The sequence below is a fragment of the Falco punctatus genome (assembly GCF_963210335.1).
Source record: "Falco punctatus genome assembly, chromosome: 4".
Classification (NCBI taxonomy): Eukaryota; Metazoa; Chordata; class Aves; order Falconiformes; family Falconidae; genus Falco; species Falco punctatus.
The window spans coordinates 62,879,362-62,893,732 of NC_137583.1; the positions used below are offsets into that span (position 1 = coordinate 62,879,362).

General features: G+C 41.2%; 1 protein-coding gene across 2 annotated transcripts in view; it reads right to left on the bottom strand.

Annotated features, from left to right (window-relative positions):
• ADARB2 (adenosine deaminase RNA specific B2 (inactive)) overlaps positions 1 to 14,371 on the bottom strand; it is a 353,051-nt gene that overhangs the window by 211,582 nt on the left and 127,098 nt on the right. Inside the window, exon 1 of one of the 2 annotated variants that reach the window (XM_080385113.1) lies at positions 1 to 14,371. This exon is cut by the window's right edge and continues 42,079 nt beyond it. The exons of the other annotated variant lie outside the window; for it this stretch is intronic. The gene's annotated coding sequence lies outside the window, so the exon portion shown is untranslated. 2 annotated transcript variants of the gene reach the window in all.

Consider the following 14,371-nt stretch of genomic DNA (forward strand, 5'->3'; position numbering starts at 1 on the left):
CTCATTCTAGATGTTGCCAGGAGCATGGCTGATTTGACATTTGGCCATAGTCTGGTTCAAGGTCCATTTAGAAGGTCCTGTCATCTTTGTTGAAGTCTTGTTCTGGTATCCATCAGTTGCTGCTCCAGAGAACTTGCCATGGATGATTATTGCTATAGGTGATCAGCACAGTGAGGAATGGGGTCAAGGAAAGAGTCAAGATTCAGACAGCTGAAAGCCGTGAAAATAAATGTCTTAAAAATAAAACACAGTACTGAACAAGGAGCCAAGGGTGGTCCGTGATGAACTGAACTGATCAACTCTTATCAATCTGTGTTGCTGATGTGACAGGTCACCATGTGTTGGACCATCTGGATACTCTTCATCATGTTCTCCATCAACCCATTGTACAGCAACGCTTGGTAATTTAATGCAAAGGTGAAAAACACGTGGCTGCTTGATCTTCCTGCCACATGGCAGGAAAAGATATGGTCTTTTGATTAGCTAGAAGAAGATATTTCTGCCTTAGGCATGTCTTGAGCACTCAAGAGCAACAAAGTACATGGGACCCAGCTGAGATGGCAAAACCTTAATGGATCCCTTACACCAAGGAAAACTGTAGTAAATCAATTTTTTAAATTTTTTCTTCTTCCTGCCTGCACCTATGTGGTTCATATTTAATGTCCTTTTTAGTTCAGCCAGACAATGACTCAGCTGGACTTTAACACAGAAACAGGGATAATGACACAGAAGTGAATGACTAACCAAGATCTGTGATTATTTTGACTTTTAAGACAATCAGTAAACTAACAGAAAGAGAAGGCTTTAAAAATGTTCAATGTTTTGAAGCTTTTCCTTCATATACAATGATACCCAGTCCTTGGGCCCTGACTCCTGACCCCTCCCCAGTCCTTCTTCTCTGTCAAGACACACATCATCCTGCCTTGTTCCCACTGCCAATCCACATACTGCAGTGCTCCAAAGACATCCCCCTGAGCCCATCCCTTTTCCCGTTCTGCACGCAGCCTCAGCTGCCCATCTCCCCTGCTCACCCTGCAACACAGGTCCATGTGCAAGGGCTGAGCTGATGTTGGAGTTTTCCTCATGGGGGAAGGGGAAGGCTCAAGGAAATCAAGGAAGAGAGCTTTACAGCAGTAATAGCTCCACTTTACTTGGCTAATCATCAAGCATTTATTGTTTGTGAAAACGAGCAGGAAAAACATATTTACATTAATTACCCTCTCTTGCAGCCATGCCTGCCACACTGACTGTGTAATGAGGGACAGGGTGAGATGTGGGACTGGGAAAGCACGAGGTTCTGGTTTGTGCTCAGAGGCACTGTGGAACACTCAAGGTGATGTTTGACTTACATATTTAGATAGGAGATGAGATGAGGGCTAAAAGTGGTTCAGAAATGCATAGACTTGTTTTTGCTTCATTTTACAGAAAATATAGATGGGAACGAATGAAAGCAGGGCAGTTTCTGAGCAAGACCAATCCTTTCCTAATAGAGCGCTGGTCCATCGTTTAAGAGGTGAACTGTTCAAATAGAAAAAATGCAATTCCCACTGTCATGTATGTCATACAAAAATTGCCATTCTTGCCCAAATAATAAATGAAGCAACTGGAGAAACAGGAAGAAATATAGCAGACTGAGTGACAGACTAAAAAAGATTTAAAATGAGAAAAACTGCAATGGACTAAAAGGACTCTACAAGACAATGTTACCCCAGGAAACAAATCAGTGTGTCACTAGGGCTTGGGATTTTGAATATGAGAGTATGAACATATAGGAAATATCCCAAAGACCATATCTCAAAACCCCAGCAGTGACTGCTAAGGACAGGTTGCCCAGCATGGTCTCATGGCACTAGAAGACAGATTCTTTCTTGGCCTTGCTATGATCTTGGGAAAGTTTCTCCCTTAATTAACTGTTCTCTTTTCTCATTTTTCTTGTCTCTCTTACCTATTTATACTGCAAATATTTCTGGGACAAATGATACCTGGTGAAGCCCAGCACAACAACACCTGGAGTTTTGGCTGTAACTTTTTGGTTCTCTTTCTTAGTGCTAGTAACATTACCAGTATAACAAGGGAGCTCAGGCTGGGAACAGAAGGGATTCCCAAGTTTCTTTGAGAAGCTGAACAGGACTTGATAATTGCATCCCCTTTCACACATTTCCTTCTTGTCGTACATTAGTGGATCAGTATGCTTCTGCAGCTAGCAGTAACAGCACATAGAAGGAAAATGCCACTTTCCGGATAGAATGATCAATCTCTTTGACTTTGCCTGTAAACATGTTTCATCAGGGGGTCACTAATATGCTTTTATTGCCTTACTGTCAGAGATGATGCCATTACCAAGCCTGATAAAGTATTCTATAGAGGGTTTCTTTTAATTTTATTTTTTATGTGATCATGAGAGACCGTAACCGATAAATTTAGTTCAATGCTTTCTCACTATTAACTAATTCTGAGTAAATCCATTGGGGCAGTCTGGGTACAAACACTTCAAAGAATTTTTACAGGATATTGAAAATGATATTCACCATGGGACAGAGGTTTAAGTACTGAGCTGCTAGTGTTTTCTTTACCATTAAAGCTACAATACTGCTAAATGTCATTTAGTCAAAACATTGTATTCAGAAGGATTTGTAGCACAAGATGACTATTTGCTTTTAATAAATTTCTTGCATCAGGGTGGTTATGTTAGCTTATTTCTGGGGGGAAAGGGGCTTTGAGAAAAGGTGATGTATTTTTCCCTCAGTTTCTTTCTTGGGGCCCAATCCAGCTCCTGCCAAAGGCAATGAAAGGTTTGGTATTGCCTACAGTGGAAACAGTCCCAGGATCTCTGAGGGCTTTGAAGTGTTCAAATCCAAATTAAAATACAGGGCTTTTTCAGAGAAAGAGAGCGAGCGAGCCCCCCTCCACTTCCATGCCCCGCTCCCCGCCCCCCCCCCTCCCCTCCCCCCCCAACCCAATCAAGCACAAACCCATAAGCTCTAGCATCTGGAAAAAAATGAAACAAAGCAAAAGGGAACTGAAATAAGGGTTTTTCTCATGGAGGGCTTTTTTTCCAGGCTGCTTTCATATCCTATATAGCACCCTAAAAACTGGAACACAGGATGTGAAACCATGGAAACAGCTGGATGCTACACGATTTTTGAACTACTTTTGTCAAGATTTAGACTTTGGGGATTTGATATTTTTTTTAAGTTTAATTGATTTTTTTCCCTACTGATATCCATAATGTGTTGAGCTTGTTAAACTTATGTTAGAGGTCACAGACTAAATTTAATTGGTAGTATTTCTTTTGAGTCTAATTTGAAGGTTGATTTGGCTTTATGGACAGATTCTTAGCTGTTGTAAATCAGTTCAGCTATAATAGGACTCTGTTTGCATCAGTAGAAAATATCGCCATCTGAGACACAAATCTTGTGCAAAATCTCAGGAAGAACATGAAAAAAAGTAGAATAAGTCCCTTTCCTGAAAGACTCTTTTAAGGAAACTTTCCATAAAGTTAAATATTTTTCAAGGAGATTAAAATAGGTCTGTGATTCTACTTTCATTCAATCCAAGGAGAAAGGGCTGTCCTGGAAACATGGTTATATGTGGTTATATGGGCTATATGGTTTGGTTTGATTTGGTAGCACCACCACTTTAAATCACAGCCAGCTCTCCGATCAGTCATTAAAACACTTCCCAGCAGATTCCACTGCACCTCTGGGGAGCCTTGGGCTCAATATGAAATGGCCCCTTCTCCTCTGCCTTCCTCCTCTGCTTGCTTGGTCTCAGCCCTGGCCTCCCCTGTGCATCCCCAGCATGGCTCTCCACAGCCTTGCTCCTTTTCTCCTTCCCTGCATCCCTCCAGACTCCTTCGCTCTGGCCCTGGAAAGTTCCCTGACAGCAGAGATCTCTGATAGCCTGAAGGAAGATCACAGTCAATTAAGTAACAGTGTGCTGCAGTGAGAAAGGGATTAATATTTATATTTTTCCTCACCGCCACCCCCCTAAAGAAAGAAAAACAACAAACTGAAAATTGATGCTAGGAAAGAATTTGGGTCTTGGTCCTACAAGATGTTTAATTTCATGCATTGTGGGCATTCCTGGTTTTTATAGACCTATTCACAGTTCACGTGCATAAATCCTTCCAGTCTAAAAGACCATAGAGTGTGCTTAAACTCACTGCTGTGCAAAAGGCGCTAACAGGATGCTAATACTGGGTGCAAGTGGCTTACAGGCAAGTGGCTTATAGACCTTGTGAGGATCATGAGATTACTTTGCACTTACAAATGCAATTTCCATAAAATGCATTCAGAGGCTGGAGTGTCTGCTGCTCAGCTGTGGAGGTAACTGGTCAGTGTGAATGAGGTGAAACCCAACAGAAAGATGTGTGCAAAATTCAGTCCAAAGGTTTTTAGATCAGGTTTGGTTAAGACTGTTTTTGCTGAATCCAGATGTCCTGGATGGGAGTACTAAAGAATAATAAATAAAACAAATAGATAAAACAAATGCTTGTCTGTCAGCTTTTCTAACTCAATCAGAAATTGCACTTTAAAAATTGTCTTGAAGTGTGGGTGGTTTTTTTTCTGAGCAGCTCGATAGGTACAAAAGGTACTGATAAGCTTTTGACTGAAAGAAATGAGTCTCCTAATCTTTTGGAATTCTCTCCTTGCCAGAAAATGTGCAAGGTATTGGAAAAGTCCATGGACTAAAGGTCAAAATAATTTATGAATAGTCAGTAAAGACAAAACTGAAGTGGGTTCAATAACGGAGCCTAGGCAGTGCTGAGAGCTATGGTCTGCATATGAGCATCCCATCTTCAATCAACTCTAGTCTTTACATAGAACCTAAACAGCTATGCAATAAATATTTTACTGATGATATCACACTTACGTCTATTTTTCCTTATATCTATTAACTGAAAAAGTAATTTCTGTGCACATCATGCTTCAGTTAACTCATCTTGACAACACTAATGTGAAGTGACAATCTCTTCAGACAACTCCAAACTTCCCACCTCTGGAATATGTACTGGAAACTCTCTGTCCTTATACTTTCTTTACTAAGCACAGGTTTTGATAACATGAGTCATTGTATTGTGATGCCACAGAAAGCACCATAATGCTCTAGCTTTGAAAATCAACATTCAAACTTGCCCTTGAAAAGCTGATATTGGTAAAGAAACATATTTTCTGGAAGGAAATATTAAAAAGATCATCATTCATGCAGGTTAACGGTCTTGAAAATAAAGGAGGAAGATGTGTGGAGATAATCCCAAAGATGATAATTCTAAAAAGGATGAGCCTCATCAAAATGAAATACAACAAAATTACCCTATGGCATTTTTCCTCACGGTGGGCCCTGTTCTCCAGGGAGCAAGTGAAGTCTTCACAATGACTTAAAAGGACTTGGGTTATGTCCTTGCAAAAAACAATAGCAGCAACAAATGTGTCTCAAAGATAGAGCTTTATCTTTGTTACAGATGGGAAACACCATCCTGAGGGCTGCTTTCTCATTAGAGCAGATGTTGGAACACAGACACATGAGCTGGAGCTGAAAGGAGGTCCAAATAAAATCTTAGGCTTATAGCAGCACAAGGAGGATCTTTCTCCACTGTGGCTATGACCTTCTGCCCAAACACAGGGTAAAACTATTTCCATTGTTATAGAAAGTTACAATGCCTCCATAGAGAAAATAGCTGGGGGTTGAAATTTGGTCTGGAAAAAATGTCCTCACTAAAGAAATGAAAATTTGGTGAAAGTCAATGTATGGTGACTGACTTGTGACCAGCTAAAAGCTGCCATTACATACACACACACACGCGCACGGTACTCACGCAGCTCGCAGTGTTCATAGCCAAACCAAGATGCTCTGAAGAGGGCTGACCTTCAAGGGACAAAATCCATTAATTTACTTGGGAAGCATTTGCTGAAACACTCCAGGATACCGCAAAGAATTACACCCTGCTACAGTCCTACTGTTCTGTCAGCCATGCATGCAGCACTCCATGCGTGCATCACACAAGCCACAGTTACACGTTCACAGCAGTTTATATTGCAATCCAATTATATAGTGCCTAAATGTCATAAAATAGAAACTATTTTAAGATACTTTTTCAGGTGTCCATCTGAATATTTTCTAAGGTTTTAGACAGTACTAGTTTTAAATGGTTGTAAAACAAGCAGTCAAGGAAGGTTTTGATTTAACTGTTTAAATTAGGGGTTTGAATCAGCTGCAAAGGGTGTGTGTGAGATCCTCTCACAGCTTACGCTGACCAAAAAAACTAAATAAACAACAGGTCAACTTTCAAAATAGAAAGCAGAATTGTTGTGAAAATTAACTAATCTCACTTAGGGAAACTGACTTGGCTGAAAAGAATAATTGTATCACTTTTCTGCCACTTGCATATCTAATTGTTTTCATTCTACCAAACGTCTTCTCTGCTCACATCTGATTTCAACAAATTATTCCACAAACGCTGTGAAGAGCAACACAAAGTGTAATATTTAAAGGACAAGGACAAATAAAGTACATATTTGCATAAGGTGCAAAATTCCATTAAAGTCAGCAGAAACTAGCCTCAAATAAATTACAACTGTCCCAGAGTGAACAACTATGACAGTTCATTTGCTTGACCTTTTGCTTAGTCTTAGTACAGCTTGAACATCTCCTCCCCAAATGTCCCAGCAGCTTCATTTCTGTCTCAGTTCTGAGCTAGTGACATCCTCCTGTGGTCACTTCTTGTTCTCAGACTGAATTCCTGGTGGGTTCACAACTCGGGTCTAACCACAACTTGGCTAAATTTGGGAACTCTGGCTGCATGGCCGTCAACACGCTGTCATTGCAGATGGTGGTGGCTCTCCCAGTGGAGCCCCCGTGGTTGCTCTGCCTGCCTTTTCTGCCAGGGGGGCAGCACTGCTCACCCCATCCCTGCCACCCCCCCTCTCCTGCCTACGAACAGTGAACTAGCATCTGTTCCCTGACAGCAAAGCAGGACATCAGAGGAGAAACAGAAATGCGAAGCTCCTTCCTTCTCTCAGGTGCTTCTAGGACAATGTAGAGACATGTTATCTCTAAAATAGCTGGTGTTTAATGTGGTTTAATTTTGAACCAGCCTTTATCGATGTGCGAAATGGCTGTTTAAGAAACAAAGCATCTGTCCAGATGTTGTCGGCGTAGATGACTGTGCCTTTGGGCAACGAGATGGACTAGATGACCTTTCGAGGTCCGTTCCACTTCTGTTTTCTCTAACTCTATTTTCTACAATGAAAACTAAAGTGTTTTAACACCATCCACAAGTGAGCACAACTGCCCTGAAAATACACACTGGAGGGAAAAATCCTCTTTGATTGCTCTAGGTTGTTGGGTTTTTTTTTTAACCTAATGTACAGCTAGATCTGCTCTCAGGAAAAGACTAATTTTTTACCATTTCTTGTGAGTACTGGCTATTTTTATTACCTTTATATCTCTCATAAAGGCATTTCTTTCAGGCAGAACACTCTCAGCCCTGGTAAGTATTTGATCCTTTTTTTTTCAAAGCAGACATCACATTCTAACCTTAATGCTTTGTATTGTCATTTTTTCTTCTTTTTTTTCTTTTTTTTTTTTTCCTTCTCTTCTTATTGGAAGCCTCTGTAATCTAAATATGTCTTTATTTCCAAGAGGATGACTGTTTCCTAGGGGATGACACTGCTTCTGGCCGAGACAAAAGCTGTTCCACCCAAGGAAATCTTCTGAAGTGCTAAACACAAGGATGTACTTTTCATTTCATCCTCGGTGCAGGTAGCTTTTCTCTGCTGCATGAAGGCCTCAGCTGCTGCATTACCAGGTCTTCACCTGTACAGCTTCATGTGTTTTAGCATCCTTGGCATTCTGCTTTGGTAACCGTTTAGCAAAGGATTCAAGATCTAACAGCAAAAATCATGAAACTGGAAAATATATGCCCTGAATGTGAGTGCGGAGACCTTTGAGACAGGTCAGGCATGGAGATGGTCGGGCATGGAGATGTGGCTGCAGGTGGCTGATGGCATGATGGACTTGCAGGTGGCAGGATCCAGTCCCAGCTGAGCAGCACTGCTGACCTTGGCCAGGGTGAAACCGAGGAAGGGGAGGTCTCCTGAGGTCAGGGCTCCAGGCTGGGCTCTCCTCTTGACCTGTTTCTGGGATGCTGGTGGTAACTTATCTGGGCTTCATCCAGTGCTGAACTGACTGAGATAATTTCCTCCCACCTCAAGGTGTCCAGCACCTCTTTGCAGAGTCTGGCAGTGGAGCACCAAGTCTTGCGCTGTTTAGATATTTGAGTACTATGTGAGTTAAGGGTTCACACTCTGCTTTGACCTAGGCTTAACATGAAATACCAGAGCAACTGATGCCATTTTTCGAAGAACCATTGTCAGCATGGATAGAGGAGAAATCTGTTTTCAGATAGGGGATGACTTCAAAAAAACACCCAAACCAAAACACAAAAAACCCAGCTGCTTGGGTTGGCTGGAAAAAGAGGAAAAGGAAAGACCTATGTAATAAATCCAAACCCAAGAGCAATAGTACTCTACATTCGACTTGCACTGCACTGACATGCTCCTCCTGCATCCTGGAGAACCTGGTGCTGACAAACTGAGCCCTGATTGCTCAGAAGATTCCCCCGTTGCTGCAGAGATGGGTGACAGCACTGAAAATCACCCCTTATAGCAGGGAGAGAAACTGCTGGGTGAACAAGTTCACAAAAAAGAGAAAGTGTTTTTTTTTTTTCTTTTCTATCAATAAGGGAAATTATAATAAAGAATGTATTAATAACAGGAAGAAATAATTGCAGCAGGGGAAATTCTGGCAGGCCATAAGGAGAAAATTCCTTGTATGAGAGTCAAAGCACAGGAGCCTCAGCTTGCTGAAAGCTTGTGGTCTCTGTCCTTGGAGGTTTTCATCCTTGACAGAATGTGTCCTGTGAAGGCAGCCCTACCTCGAGCAGGGGTTGGGCCATGGACATCCCTTCCAACCTACGTTTTTCTGTGGTTCCAGAGAGAGACAGAAATCTAAAAGCATAAGTTTACCTCTCTAGTCCAAGCTACTCCCATGCAAGTACATGATCGTGAGGCCACCATGAAAGGCCAAGAGTATCAATACAAAGGGAAGTGGAGAGGGGAGGGCAGGGTGAAGGAGGAGCAAGAGGGGAAGTACAAGATGTGGTTATGGCAACTTAAATGTGAAATGCTGTTTATTCACTCACCTGAATGGCACTTAACTGAGGAGGAGATTAACACAGTTCTCTGTGGTGTTGGATCTGACTGTGCCCTATTTTTCCTGGGATGGTGTGCCTAAAGATGGTTGATCTTCCAGAATTTAAATTTGTGATTATATCTTTTTTATCAAACTTCAAAAGTGGTGGGAGAATTTTTTATGCACACTTCTTCTTCTTCTTCTTCTTCTTCTTCTTTTTCTTCTTTGTCTTAATTTTTTCATCTTTGATGAAATTTTCTCAGTATTTTAGTACCAGGTTCTTACACATGTACTGATCAGTGCTGCTTCTGATTTCTGGATAAGCCCAGCTGGGCTCATTGGAAACGTCCAGGCTGGTTGGTGCTAACCAAATGGTTGTCAGTCCTTGATTCCTACTGATGTCTCACAAAATACAGTGATATGTAACCTGGTGTATTTTAACCACGGGAATTGCCAAAGAGGTGTTCATCATGGGCAGTATGAGCACAAACTCCCCTGACTTCATGGCATTCAAGAGTAAATGGGACCTATCTTTTGCCATCAAGATTAACACAATGTTTTTTAAAACTCAGGGAAACAAAATATTCCAAAATATGAAGATTTTCGGTTTGTTTTTAAATGATGTTGTCTGTGGAACCCCTTCAGAGTAAAAGTACAGAGTACTCGATTTATCTCTTTCTGAGAGATAAAAGGGTGAAATGAATCCAGATGGGATTTAAACCTGTGGTTTCACGGAGCCTAGGTGTTTCAGATCAGATGCTTAAACCACTAGATCATCCCACAAAATAGAATACTCGTGTTTTGCCTCCTTAGTTTCTTTTATGCAAAACTTCTGAGCTTGGTGGAGTTTTCTGGCTCTGTCTGAATTTATTAGCACAGCAAACAGCACAGTACAGCAGCGAATGCACAGCCTGTCATATACTCCGTGCAGTGGACAAGGATTTTCCATTTCATACATAATTTACAACTTGCTTCAGCAATTCCACAGAGTTAATATGTCTGCTTAACTCCCAGAATGTTAAAGAAAACACTTCTTTATTTCCTCTTCAGTCTTGTCTCTGTGGACAGAAGACATCTCAGCACACATATGTATGCACATTTCCTTGACAGTCTGTAGCTCAACACATGTCCAGCTGCACCCTTATCATTCACCTTGTGCCATTCTCTTCTGTCCCAACTGGGCAGCCAAAGTAGGTAACGTTTTTGTTGGATGTTGTGTCTTTTACTTGCAAATTCAAATTTGTGCACATTCTCTGTGGCTGTGTGGGTCTGGGTGATTGTTCTCATACAGGACTGTCATGTTACTGGGCGGCCTCAGTAGTGGTTACAGACCCCATAGCACCCATCATCTCTTTGCACCCCCATCCATTGTTTAAATTGATGAAATAGCATTTGTTCTAGCTCTGCAAAAATCAGCACACAAGATGAGAGAAATATAGACTATCCATTAGTCATACTTACACAGACTTTGATAGGTGGATGCAAGCCTATGAGAAACTCAAGGTTGGAGCCAAGTAAGAGTTTTATAGCCTGTCATACTTCCTGACATTTTGGAAATTATCTTCTTTCCCAGTGGGATGAAGCCAAGATCTCCTGGATTTGTGTCGCAGAAGCCATAGAACCTGACCACCAAGTATGGGACAGCCTGGCACACACAGGGGAGTGGGAGACCCCTGGTTCAGCATGTCACTCTGTTTGATTCACTAATGAAATACTAATAGGGCCAGAGAGCAGAAGTGATTGCCTTGATAGCTCAGTGATTTGGTCACTGGTCTAAAACATGGGAAAACCAGGGTCATGCCCCTGATCTAAATCAGGCAAAGGAAGCAGCTAAATGCCTGTCTCTGGTACTCTGGCTGAAGATCTCACCACCAGATCAATGTTGTACAACCCCTCTTTTCATGAAAAAGTTCTTTCTGGAATTGAGAAACCACTACATGGGAGATAATTTAGTTGAAAATACTTCAAAAGAGCTCTGGCTGTCAGATGGCAGTGTGAGGAAAGGAGACAAAAAGGGGCAGTTCTGAAATATTTAGGGTTGCATATTGCACATTGCCTCTTCTTGACCTGTGATTTGGGACTTGGGAGCAACAGCTGGCAGCACAGAGGACAAGCACTCACATGAGGGGAGCATTACTTCTTGTGCAGAATGACCACAGAACTTTAGAAACAGGGAAGTAATTTGCATGGGTTGCTGGAAGCACAATGCAAATTCCCCATTCTTCCATAGTCTATGGGAATAATGAATTTGATATAAATATTTATTAATATCTGAAATCACGACTTTCCTGGGAAAAAGACATGTTTAGTGAGTGCTTTTCATTTGTTCACTTTACTTCTTTCGATATTTATTGATCAGGCATGTAATGGAGACAGCTGGGTCATGTAGCTAGGAAGCAACACTGATGTGCTCCTGAGAGCACAGAGAATATCCTGTTCAATGAGAGTTTGTATAGACTGTGACACCAGAAAATGGGGAACAACACAGAAATACTGTGTGAGGGACTTAATATATGTCTGTGTGATAAATACATAATGAGGAACAGAAACAGCAAATCCCATATGGAACCTGATCACTCATCTTTCTAGTCTGGGCTTGTTTCAACATCAAATACTTGAGAGTAACAAGCTAAAAACTTGCTGTAGAAATCCCACAATAGAGCAGTTTTTCCTATAAGACTTCTTTCTAACCTTGATTAATTAGATATTGGCTTGTGCCCTGAAGCACAGGGATTTGTATTACTACTAAAATCTTCTAAAATCCTAATATTGCTGGATATTTGTGTTGTCTTTATAAATATCAAATGGTTTTTGAAACCTGATGTATTCTTGGCCAAAAAGATACCATGTCAATGATTCTTACAGATTAACCTGTCATAGCTTGAAGGCAGTACTTCTTATCTTTCCTTTGTTTTATGAAATATACCTTCGTTTTCTATTATGAGATTAGCTAGGCAGAAGTTGTAAAGAAAAGTAGCCTAAGAATTGCATTTTATGAGCACCTAAGTGATTCAGGAGTGCAAGCCATACAGCCAATGAGTTACATATCTTGCAAATGTAATCCTATTTTTTGTAAACACTCAAATTCAAATTCCCAGAGCAATTTCTCATTTGCCAGAAATGGAGAGGTCTTTCTAGTGCGGTGACAAGGCAGAGCACTTGCCCGTCCGGTTATGGTGTAAAGCTGTGACAGTGACGTGGTTTGGGAGTATTTTTCTTACTAAAACTGGGTCCCCTTTTAGAAGCCTGCAGTTATTCCTGCAGTTATGCCCAGATGCCTGCATACAATCAAGTGAACACTGTTCAGAGAGCTGTTGCAAATAAACTAAGCTGTCATAACCAGCTGGGGCATGCACCAAGACAACAGCAAGCGTGAAGTAAAACATGTCAGACTAAACCACCCTCATGGCATTATAACAGCAACTCTGCATAGGGACTCTGTAGATACTGTTTCCAGCCTTTGACAGTTCTTACTCGGTTGCAGGGCTGGGTTGAAAAATGAAGGTGTAAGTTGCTTCCTGTATTAACTCGTCCACTGCAATAACATCATCTAAATGGCCACCTGAAACTTGACCGGTATGTGCAATGGAGATGTACAATATTCAAATGTTTCTTTTTTATTGCAATATTCCAAGGTATGTTTCTCACAATAAGGCAATATACCGCAACGTGGATTATAGAGTTTAGCTGTCAAGAGGCTGTGAGGAGGTAAGAAATCTGTGGTCCCCAGTGTCTCCTCGTCCTCTGTTTTGCCACAGCACAAGGTAGCTACGTGGCTATATTACAGAGAGTAAAGCATCACTGTCTGCATGGCTGGCTGTTAAACTGCGTTTTACTCGTAACAGATATTCTGTTATGAGATACACCCATTGGGTCATTGTATTGGTTTTTAATCCAGCGCACTGAATGAGAAGAGGCTAACAAGGTTGCTAGAAAATTATATCTACCATCTCTCCAAGGACAAATGCAGATAGAGGCATCTAATTTAACTACTAATTAGCATTTCTCTGCTGGGTTATGTGAACAATACTCAGTCAAATTTAAAAGGAGCCATTGCTCTCTTTTACTTTGGAGAAGCTCTGCAATCCCAGTACGACTATGTGGTTCAGAAAAGAAAAATACAAAGCTATGAAGCCTGTTAGTACTCTGCTGTAATGGATCCAAGACAATTTTCTGGTTTGCCTTTGACTACCACAACACAGTCCATTTTCAGAAAAAGAACACACATCCTTCACATTTGCCTTCCAAGCACCAGTGGAAAAGGTGCAGTCTTATTAAAGGTGTGCTCTTATCTGGAGTTACACGACATGAGGTAATTAGCGTATGGTAAGAACATACCTATAGAAGAGCCTATCCACCTAACTTAAACATCCAGGCTTAATTACATTTTAGACACGTAACAAAGCAGCCTACATGGAGTGAGTTCCTAATATAACCAATGGAGAAAAGCAGATTATTGTGATTACCTTCTGAAGGACCTAAGGAGTGCACTCTGCCTGCCTGTGTTTAGTTACCTAAAACTGGTAGAAAGGAACCCTTTCTGGAGGCCTCCAGAGGCACCTCATTACTTGTATTGCACATATGGGGAATATGGACACTTAGCTGTGTCATGAAACAGGTGATAGTTGGGCGTAAGTCAGATCTACAAATTAGGTGGATGAAGTCCCAACCATCATTTTTCCAAGAAATATAAAAGTTGGGGTGATAGGCCTAGGTGAATGATACTTGTTCACAGCAAGCTCCCACGCATTTGGTCCTCATTTGCTGTCCCAGTTCCATTGGCATTGAATCTAAGGACACCAGCTTTCCACACTACCTTTCCACTACATTATGAAGAATCACACTCCACCATTCTTTTTTAACTTGCAAAAACTCCTACATTAAGCATCCCCAAAGGATCATAAGGTCTTGCCACCTAATCCTATACTTACATACCATCATAAAATATCACCATGACATGATAACGAATTGGTAGCTGCACACTACAGATGTGGTACTGTCCATTTTTTCACCTGGAGAAGACTGTAGGAGCTCCCTGGATATCCTTGTTGATAGCAGGAGCTTGGCTGAAAATTTGCCCAATCAAATATAACCCAGGAATGGTTTGTATACTGAGGAAGAATGAATGACTCAAGGGTTGTAAAATTAGCGTCTCATTCCTGATTGGATCAAAATG